This window comes from Pteropus medius, unplaced genomic scaffold (assembly GCF_902729225.1).
Source record: "Pteropus medius unplaced genomic scaffold, Ma_sr-lr_union100, whole genome shotgun sequence".
In the NCBI taxonomy this organism is placed as follows: domain Eukaryota; kingdom Metazoa; phylum Chordata; class Mammalia; order Chiroptera; family Pteropodidae; genus Pteropus; species Pteropus medius.
Genome location: NW_024349796.1, coordinates 16,892,721 through 16,904,313, shown reverse-complemented (window position 1 = coordinate 16,904,313; position 11,593 = coordinate 16,892,721).

Here is an 11,593-nt window from a genome sequence, read left to right as displayed (position 1 = left end):
GTGAAACCTCTTTGGAATGTGATTATTAGCATTTAACTTTTATTATAAGCATGGTCTAAGGTTTTATAGTCTAAAGCTTATATTCTTTAAATTGTCTAAATGATAATGTTTGTCTATATGGGGGATGGGGCCACTGCCATGCCGAGAACTTTCTCTCTTTCTCTCCAGAAATAATCAGGAAGCATCCTGGAAGCATCTGGGCTCAGACGCCCCTGTCATTTAAATAAAAGGCTATTTCCCTCGGACATACACCTATCCTCACCGTTACGCTATCCCGGATGACGGACGTTCACACGATCCGACCGCATCAGCCACCTCAGAGACTGTCACGCAGACGCCGCGTTCATTCTCCTCCGGCGAAAGAAAGGATGTTTTTGGTATCGACGTGGTATCCAGGTTACCTCCAGGAGCCACTTTAGAGCCGAGATCCAGAGACGGCAGAGCTGGGGCGTCGTTTCTCCCTTCGCCCCCCACCTCCCATCTTCCTTTATTCCTCGGCATTGTCAGACGGCTCCCTCCGCTCAGACGGCAGGACCGGCCTGAATGACACCGAGCCGCGCCTTCGGCAGCCATCTCTCCAGTTCAATGACGGTGCTTTCTCGGGCTAATTAGCGTTCCTCAGAGCCCGAGCGCTTCGAGTGACAGGTAACCATGGAGAGTCACACTCCTGTGGATGATGGCAGGAATCTCGCTTGGCTTTCTAATTAAAAATTAGAAAAGCCTTAAAGAAAAAGCTTAGCATTTACGGATGTCTGCTGTTAGCCCTAGGTTGCCATGCTGGAAAGAATAACGAAGACTGATTGGGGAAAAAAAAAAAAAAAAGAAAACAAAGTGTTTCGTCCATTTCCTAAGGGACAGAGAAAAAGGCCGGGATAGGCAGATACAGGAGACGTGTGTACCGTGCTCCCCAAAAGCGTACCCACAAAAGGAAGACACAAAAGGCATGATCATCTGTTCCTGGCCGTCCATTTAGACGACAATGCCCTCCCTTCAAAATCCGAGAAATAATATCATATTTTCAAACAACAGGGGCTTCGCTGTCACTTAGAAAGCATTAGAATTAGGATTTTGGAATAACATGGAGTTAATGCTGAATAATACATATTTGGTAAATGTTGACTGTTGACGATAAGTGTGATTACAAAATAAAAAGGTATTAAGAACCTATTTCAACCCTCGGAAACGCTGGGGAAATCTCCTGATTACACAAATGTTGGATCCGATCTTGGGAATTGATGTCAGCAGGCAATAGCCTATCTTTCCAGCAAAGTGAGTTTTCTAAGTAGGGCAGGGTGGAGATTTAAATATTGTCACTTTAGCTTGGAAGCCTAGATCAGAGAAAAAGAAATGAACAAGAATTTTATAACACTTTAAGGACATGTCAGGCTAATATTCCTATTCACAGATAAGTAAGTGAGTCATTTGGGTAGTAGGAGTCCATTTTAATTTTCCCCGAACTAATAGAAAACTATTTTCTTTCGGTTCTGTTCATTGCACAAAAATTTTAATTTTAACATGCCTCTCCCTTTCCTGTTTTTACCCCAAAGCAAGATTATTGTAAAAACCTTCTGCTGTTATTTCTGGCCAGCAGAGAGCCAGGAAGGGCTTACGGTCATGGGCGAATGCTTATTCTCATGTCTTATTTCAACCCATTCCCAGTCTTATATCAACCGAGGGAGCGGGGAATGTGCGAACGAAGCATCAGCGAATTCTTCACTGTGACTTCAGAATAATTTCTTCTATGAAAAGAATTCACTAAAAAGACAGGATGATAAAATCATTTGCATTATTCTGTAGACATACTTTTCTTGGGTTCACATTCTAAAAATTAGGATTTTCCTTCTAAGGTATAGATTGAAGGAAGGAACAAATTTTAATTCCAAAAGACTGTCCCCGCAGTATGTGAGCAATGGACACTGTTCGTTGTCCACCAAGCAATGTTTTAAATTCTCTATTTATTTGAATGTTCTTTCTTAATAAGCATAATTCCTTAACTTTCCACTTTCCCACAAAAATTTTCCAGAAAACAGATTCCCCTCCACCCCAAAGTTCATAAATCTGGCCTCAATCAATTTAACTTGCTACTTAGAATGGACTTAATTTGAAAATACAAAGAAAGATTCTATCCCAAGAACCTCAAAAATTGTTTTTATTTTTCCCCCTGAAATTCTCCAACATCCAGGAGAATTCTTCTAACGAGAGTAAGATAAGAACCTTTCACATTTAGTAGTTTTAAAAGGAGTTCGCTCTACAGCATCGCATTCTGGAGTGTGCTAATTTGAGCCATAATGGAGGCCGCAGCCATCCCTCCCACGGTCACCTCCCCTGACAGCTTCCTCATCCGGGCGGCATCTACGTCGGTTTTCTTTCTAATAGTAAACGGAATCTGGCGAAATGCTGAATTGGACAGAAAATATCGCACAGTTTAAGACAGGCCCGATGCCCCATGATACGGTACGAATGCGAAATGTTCCCCGAGTTTCATGACAATTTCAAACTATTTTAAAAACAAACATTAAGTTACTAGATACTGAGAACTGTTTTCATCCGTTTTCAAGTGCGAATAGTTACAGGTTCATCATCTTTAGCTCTTCTAGCTAGAGTTTTCTGCAGATGCCGAAAAAAAGAGAAAGTTTGCAATCGTGACTTTTCCGTGTTGCTTTTATAGAAACTCTGCATTTTCCCTTTTTCTAATAGATTTGTGATCAGGAAAGCACAACAGGAACATGCTCCCACTCTGAACGGTGATTAGATCAGCACTGATCTAATCATCCTTTTATACCTTCTCCCTTCATATGTCTTTTCCCTACTACAAGAGAGAAGATGGTTATTACATTCTTTTTTAATGACGATGACCCAGAAGCCTGCTGGTGCCTGTTGTGGATGACTTCTGGTAGGTTCTCCTCTAGGACACAGCCTTTCCGATGGCCCACAGTGATTCCAGGGACTCCCAGAAGGTCAGAGGCATGAAGCCTCCTATTCCTGAAGTTTAATCTTCTCATTTCGCAGATGAAGACCTGGGCATGGAGAGGTTAACTGACGCTCAGCTCACCGGTTTCACCAGAACTGAAACTCGAGGCTGACTCCATTCCATCCGACTTTCTCATGAGATGCCACACAGATGTGTCACAACTTGACTCATGCAGTCAACAGCACAAAGCCACACCTTGCAACGTCCCTCCATGCGACTCCTACTCATCAGTCCTAGGACCTCTCTGACTTCAGTCACTAGCCTCAGATGTTCAATTTTTAACCCGAGCTGACATAGTAGTGACATTTTTCCTTAGTTTTGTGGAAATCATGACATTCGCATGTCGCTTTTGTATAAACACTGAATTTTCCATTATTTCACCATAAAACACTGGTCTTTTGGAGGGACAAAAGGAAGCACTGTGTTCATCCTCTAAGATGTTACTATATGAGACATCTCAACGTCACCAAAGAGAATATTTTTTAAATTAGTCAAATTAAAAAATTAAAATAGACAAGATGTTGCTTAAGAAAAGTAGACGTTTTATCATAAAACCGGTACCAAAAATAATGTATTTGAAAAGTAATAAATATCCTTAATACATATTTTTGGGGTCCTGTTACATTTAGAAAAGTAATATGCTAGATTTTTTTTTTCTCCATTTAGTCAAAACAATTAGGTCAGAAATCCCGCAACATAATAGTCAAGATCATATCATTTCCATTCTGTGCAGAAAATAATCTATTATATTGTTATTTAAGGGAAATTTCCCCAAATTCCTTTTTTGTTTCAGTTTTAGTGGCTGTCATCGATTTTCTGGTCCATCTGTTGAGGCTGGATAGCTCTATTGTGCTGCACAATGTTGTCTAATTTCAACATGTGAATAAATGCATGGCGATCTACACACACGCGACCAGATCACCATCAGATAAATTCATCACTTTGGTTCCCTTCTGGCTACTACACTCAAATACATTTCAAAAGAAAGTAGAAGCACGAACAGAGGAAATTTAGAGGGGGAAAGCCTGGGCCTAAAGAGAATTATTCTATGAGAAAAAGTTGAAAAAAAAACTGTATTTATATCTTTAAAAAAGAGACTCATAAAGAACACAAGCTTTTTTAAAACACTAGTAATCATTACAAGGATTAAGTTAATATAGGAAAGTGTAGGCTTTAAATCTAGTGAGTCTTGATTTCTAGAATTCTCTCCCTCATCCCCTATTCTTATTTCCACTTCACAGAAGTAGTCATTTTTAATGGTTTTTGTGTGCCCTTCTGAGATATTGAAAATATCTGAAGTGCTTTCCTATTTAAAAAAAAAAAAAATGAGTTGTCTTTAATAAATAGCCATGAAGGGGGGAAGTCGGAAAAGTAAGACGTGGAGGCAGGAGAGAAAAGCAGACGGAGCCTCGATATAGGAAAAGAAGGTCCTCCCCGTGGGGAGGGAGACGGGGGGATGGGGGACGTCCCCAGCACGCCAGGGAGCTTCAAGAGAAGACTGGGCCACCGACCCGCGGGAGCAGAGAGAACCGTATAAAAGGATTCAAATGTCGAATGAAATTCTTTACGGGTTCTGTAAGCCCGAGGTCCCATGGAAATTAAAATATTCAGATGTGGGAGGATGGATGGATGGATGGATGGATGGATGGATGGGTAAATAGATAGATATAGATAGATAGATAGGTAGGTAGGTAGGTAGATAGGTAGATAGATAGATAGATAGATAGATGATAGATAGATAGATAGATAGACAGACAGACAGACAGACAGTCAGACAGGGAGATGGATGTACATATAGACATATGCACTAATGTTTTCAAAGCAAATGCTAATTTCTATGATTTTTATGGAGATGAAATCAAAAGTTTCTTCTTATCGAAAGCCAGTGTTTTTTATACAGGAAATTACCTGAGAGCCTAAAGAGATCAAAGTTATAAAGAATGTTACCAGATTTCCCTAAAAGTACTGAAGAAAAGGAAAAGAGAAAGAAGCATCGGGAAGAGAGAGGGGAAGAGAAAAACGAAGGTCGCAGCACCAAACAGCTGCTTCGCTTTTCAATGCTGCCGACGGGACCGATAATGAGTGGCAGTTAAGCGTCATCGATTCGGCCGGAGCAGGAAGAGAGGGGAGGAGGGGGGAGGGAGACACGAGGGAAGGTCAGGGAGCAGGAGGAGGTGGCACGGTCTGGGCACCCGGCTCGGCCCTGGTGCCTCCAGGGCCCGGGGGACCAGCCACGTCTCACGATCGCACAGCGTTTGGATGACGTGCCCCCCGGAGCTGTCCACAAACACTTACGTTCAAGAGCCAGCGCCAGGTAAACGCCTGCAGAAGCGCCGGGGGAGACGCTCGCCTCCCCTTCGGACTGAGACTCGCACAACTCGTAGCTCGGTTTTGGAAAAGCGGAAACAGTGGCACGTCTGGGTCAGGTTCTCCTTCTGATGAACGTCCCCAGGCGCTCGGGGAATGTGGTCATGATTACGGTGCCTGCGTGGCCGCGCGTGGGTCAAGGGGCCGGGCCTCCAACACGTGCCGTGCCCTTGACCAGAAGTGGACTGACATCGGCGTCTGGGCAGCCGTCGAGTTCAGCCCGGACCTCCCCGCGGTGCGTGGCCCTAAATCTGTCCATCAAGTTCACACATGCCCCGTGCGTCGGCGTGTCTAGCTTACCTGGGAACGGATTTTCCACTGAATGCTTCTGCCAAAGACTTGACCTTCTGGTCCCTAGATGCCCCCAAATGAACACGCGCAAGGACCTTTGGCCATCCAAAAGCGTGTGGGCAGCGGGCAATAATGTCTGCGGTGAATGTACAGACTTTTGAGCGGATCGGATGTTATGAATTTTTCCAAAACTAGTCACATTAATTTCGTCCAGATTTTCAAAGGTGAGGTAACAGTTATGGAAAATCAACAGCTCTGTACAGACTTTCTGCCGTCACAGTGGGCCAAAAATTCTTACCCAAATAAGACCTTTCTTAAAAGCAAACTCTTAAGGGTCGGGAATTTGAAAAGTGAGTCATAAAGCCCCACTGCTTTGTTCTGGCCACTAGTCAGTCAGTAGCAACTTGAAGATGGCCGTGCTGACCTATGTCACATGTCACATGTGATTCTGAAAAGCCTAAACGGGTTCTTTCAAGTGGGCGAGCTCTCCGAACATAACCTGTTTGCGGAGAGTATCTGTCCACACTCTGCAATGATGCGGCTCCCCCTCCCGCTCCCTCCTCCTCCCTCCCCCCTTCCCTCTCTCTGTTTCGGCCTTAGCTAACTGCAAAGCACAGTGCTCGATGCTCCTTAGAAGACTAAACTAATAAAACATAAATAGCCCTATAAGTCCCTATTTTCTAGAACGTCACCATTTAATAATGGGACTTAAATACATACGTATATACAGACACACGTATATTATGTGTTATGGACACGTAAGAATATATAGAACCAAAATTCAAGGAGAAGCAGAAATGCTATGAGAAAGATAGAAATAAAAGTTATCGAACCGCAACTGAGAAAGACTACGTTTTGCCCTGGGAACCGCACAGAGAAGCAGTGGGAATCAGCAAAATGTTTATGGAGCAGGTGGCATCTGAGTCACCCGAAACTGGGCGTGGGCCTGACAGCTAGGAATTCGGGGCAGGGAACTCCAGGCGGGGAGCCCAGCACCAAGGAGACAGCATGGGCAGAGAAGCAGAGACTCGGGGGCGCAGAACCGGCCGGAGGGACCACGCCGGAGGGACCACGCCGGAGGGACCACGCCGGAGGCAGACGCTGAGGGCTGGGAGTCGGGGGCTTGATCTGGTCTGCAGAAGGGAGTGGCAGCGAAGGCTTTGGGGAAGGGATGCGAGGGTGCGACCCTACAGCTCGGAGGTTTAGGGCCAACGCAGCCTCCCTTACTATTAATCACTGTACAGAACATGAAGGGTCAGGGCACAGCCTGGGAGGCTGGGGCGTCTGGCCCCCGCTGCATCTCATTCAGTGGCCGGCCCAGGGCTGCTGTCCCACGGACGCCACAGGTTCTCGGGGCATCTCAGGCTGTGCTGCGCTTCCACATCTTCTGTCCGCCCTATTCCCCGCTCCCGAGACGCCTCCCGCTCCCCGTCGCCCCGTCACCCATCCTCCGGTCCAGCCCGCTCACGCTCACTCGTTTGTTCTTCAAGCATCTCCCTGGCCGGCCCCGTCACACCCCACCGCTGCACTCACAGTCTGAGAGAACGGTGCCGCTTCCACAAACAGATCCGATCACGCCCAGTGTCTCCATTCGAGAGTAGGCTCCGGGACCCTTTTTAAAATCCTAAGTTTGGTGTTTAATTTGTTTACGAACACTAACGCGCTTTGCAAACTAAATCTCTTTGTAGACTATTTAGGCATTCTCAGGAAAGAAATATTATTATTTGATCTCATTAAAAAAAATGTCAACGACGCCTTAGATGTTACCCACACAAATTTTCATACAACGTAAAGTCTGCAAATTCAGTCATTATACGTTGAAAATATACAATGTAAGCTGAATGATTTAAGTTGTTATTTTGCACGTGACACATCCAAAAACGTTTTCCCTTCGGTTTGTTATTTCTAGGTCTCTTCGTAACCCTCCAGTTCATACAAACAGCCGACGGCACATCTTTTAACTGTTTCAGAGAAGACACGAGATTCAGCCTAAATGATTCGGAACTATCACCGGCTTCAAACACTAGCCTGTCTTCAGCAGTCATTAAAATCAGCGCTATCTTGTGTTCGGGGAACCGAAAGACATCAGGGCGGGCTAATGAACATCAGTGCGCGAGTTCGATACAAACCAGGCGGCCGCTCAAAAACCTATTTAAAATTCTTTACCTCTCCTTCCTAGTCTCTTTTTTATTAGGTGTCCGTGGAGAAATAATGTCTACACAAAATTCTCAAGGATTCGGAAGTGGGGGGAAAAAAAAATCAATGATTAGGTGCTCAGAATTTCTCAAAAAACATTCCGTTTCAACCTCGAGCCGATTTGAAGAGCCTTTTCCATTTCTTTATCTTCTTTCTGCTCTTCCTACTTGGTTAGAAACCGAACTTTCGTAAACAAAACTGATGACGATCTGAATGAAGCCTTGTTCTAAGCAATCGTGCAGTTTGCACAGCTACTTGGGACTCGGGAAAGCGAAGCCAATGAATCAAACGCTCTTGGCGTACAGAAGCGTGTAGGGCGGCAAAGCCAGCCTGCCGCTGCCGACGGGCGATTTCTCCAGCATGCGGTGCTGACCTCTGCCTGCCCGCATCCCCCTGGGGAATCACTGCGTCCAGATGAGCCACTGGGAGCCTCTGCTCATCCGTCGTTGGCCCGGGAGGCCCAGGGTTCGAAGCCTCCGCCCGCACCTTTCCCGGCTTCAGAGCTGAGCCTGGATCCCCGGCCTCGCCCATGAGAATATTCTGTCTCCCGGTTGGTTCACGGATAACCAGGTGACCCAGGACCTGGGAATCGAAGTCGATCTTGAGACTTCCATCAGCTGTTTGGAAAGTCAATGCAAGTCGCTCATCAGACTGCCGACCTTCAGGTGGTATAAGCCTAGCGCTTTCAAATTTGTCACGACTGCCACCGGAAGGAACCAAAGAGAAGCACAGAAGAGATTAACAAAGGGGGAGGCGTGATGGGTGGAGGGCAGGGAAGAAGAGAGAGAGAGATGATGCCATTGGAGCTCCTGGATCAAACCATATCTGAATGCATCCTTGTAGTTTGCAATTATCAGACTTGATACGTTACATTTCCTGCTCACGAGTCTCTGAATTTGTTTACTGTCACCTCCAATTGAGAGAACCCTTAGAAAGGCACCAGAAACAGTAACAGGAGACAAATAACTCTGATGATTAAGTCAGCGGACAATGTAGACGCCCTCTGACAGAAGCCAACGTCTTCTGGACCACGCGGATGACCATGATGAAATGTGTGTAACGTGGTAGACCTATAACGGCATCAGCCAAAGAGATTTTACGTAAGCTGCGTAAACTTTCTGTAGATTATTTGGGTTCGTTTAAAACTAACCAAACTAGTCTGCATTTATACTTATCTATTTAGGTCAGTTTGAGCTGGAAAATAAAAACATAATCTCAGTCAACAGAAAACTCACAAGTCTTGATGCAAATACCTGGCATTGCAGGCGAGGACATCCCACGTTCATGTTCTGTTTGTAAGAAACCGAGTTATAGCATTTTTCTCTACATTTACATTCTGTTAACTCGGCCCTTGACTTGATGTGCTGCTATAGATATTACAATGCAGCGCAGATAAGTTAAAACTAAAAGGGCATCTTCGGTGGGGAGAAGGAAGAAACGAAAGTGAATAAGGGAAGGAAGACGATAGGTGATACGTCCGTCCATTTTAACACTCACACTTTTCTTCACTGAGACCCTTCGATTACATTATCCTGGTCTTTGACAGGTATCGATACGAAATTTCCTTTGCAAAATCTGAAGCGGATTTCAAAGTGCTTAGTACTTGACATTTTCAGATCTGTGTTTTTTTCAACTATCGAAACAGTGAGATTTTATTTTTGACATTGCTTACGCCGTTCCCTCTCGGTTCTCAGTACAGGAAATACTATTTTCAAACAAGAAATGGCATCGTCACAGGGCAGCAGCTCCCTTTCCGACAGAACCCACAGGAACGAGAACAGGATGACGTCACGTATACGTTATTGCTATTATGTTTCTATGATAAGATCCGCGTTTTTTAATTGAAAAGAGTAAAACATAGTAAGACGTACGCGGATAACGAGAATGGGTTCGTGAGGGAAACGCTGTCGGGTTTCTCCTCGGGCGTTTCTGGCTGCCTTACTATCCAACGGGAAAGTCTGGGAGACACTGTCCCCAAACGAGAGTCGATCTCCGACCCACGGGGACGGGGACCTGGGAGGGCTGGCGAGGAGCAGGGACTCGGCCTCCCTCCTGCTTACGTGCCAAAAGGCACAGGCGGACGTGAGAAATGACAGGTGCGAGAGGGAGATTTTGAAGGTGAGATTCAGGCCCTGAAAATTCAGCTGAAGGGGCGGCCTACGCGGAAGCGGAGATTCCTGAGGCGCGTGACAGCAGCAGAGCTGAGTCTCCGGGCCGGGTGGGTGACCTGTGGGCGGTAGGTGAGCAACGAGAACAGATGGTAAAGGGGACAATGAGCTTCAGGAGATCCAGGGCTTTGAGCGAGGAAGGGGCGGGCCCTCCAGCGCCGGCGGTGGGGGCCCAGGGGCCATGTGGCTCCGCCGTTCGACCTTGACATTGTGACTAAGGATTTAGTGTCAAAACCCAAGTGCTGGCTGGTCATCCGTCCATCCCCGAGTCCCCGCTAAGACGGGATGCGTAATGGACACCACCCGGAAGCTCCTGATCAGTAGCCTTGTGTAACGCCCGTTCGGACAGTGAGTTGGAATAAGTGGAAGATGTAAGCTGTTTGCAAAAGTTAAATGAAAACCTTTGAAAAGTTAGTAAGTATGCAAAGTTTGTTGGCTAGGATTATATCAGTAATTCTAAAAAAGTAAAAAAAAAAAAAGTGCTTATAATAACAGAGGTTCAGAGACAACCATTTACACCCGTGTCCCGTTCATCAAGCCACAAATTCAGAGTATCTGGGAGACGTGTCTTTTCCCTGACACCCCATTCTTTTCACCTTTGGGATACCTAGGAAGACTAGGCACCTGTCTGTCAAAAGTTAAGAGTGGCAGAAATTACACGTGTCGCTTCCAGGAAGGGGCGTTTTCATTAAGGGTACTCAGCTCTGCACCCCACTTTTCCTCGGCCATGGCTATTGAAAAGCCATGTCGCTTAAGGAAATATAAAGCTCAGCCGCCCCCACGATGTCCTAGGCTCACAGGGGACTTTGCGTGAGAGAGAAATGAACCTTTGCGTTGTAAGCTACTGAAATTCTGGGCCGTCTGTTAGGACAGCCCAGCGTAATCCATGCTGCCTGAGACAGTTATTTATACTAGGATCAGATGCTGACATGACAGAAACTCTAAAATATGTGGCAGAGGCTTAGCGCTGGTCCTACAGGGGGTGGCAGTTGTGGATGGCCGCATCCTGGGGAGGCACATCACTGGGTAATGTCATCACCTACGATAATTTACAAGACAGAGCTTCTGCGGAATAAACCCGTTGCTTGAGAAGAAAGATTAAATAAAAAACTGGAGCGTCTGAGGCTCGATGTAAGCTGCCTCAGACAAGGTATCTTGAAAAAGAGTTTCTCTTTGGAAAAAAAAAAAAAAGACTCTTTTATAATCGGGAGTGAAAACAGATGGAAGAATGCAGAAACGTGGAGACTCGCAGGGGCCGGAAAAGTGACTGCCTCCCAGAGACGATTCTGCACAATGAGACAGTGACACCTAAGCGTTGAGGCACAGACCGGCCGGCGGCGAGGTCACCGTGCTCCCCTGAGCCCTGGGAGCGGGCGCGGCGTCTCAGAGTAAACGTGACCAGAGCGTGGCAGCCTCCGTCCCTGCCTCTGGACAGAAGCGGCCAGAAAACAAAAACCAGAGGCCGAGCGCGTGTCCCTTCCCCTGGAAGCGGCCGCGGATGTGGACAGAGGGGAAGAGGCACAGGCAAGGAGGACGAGGGGCGAACTGAGCCGTCCGGCACGCGGAGCCAGCCAGGGCCACAGGGAACAGCGGCCCGGGA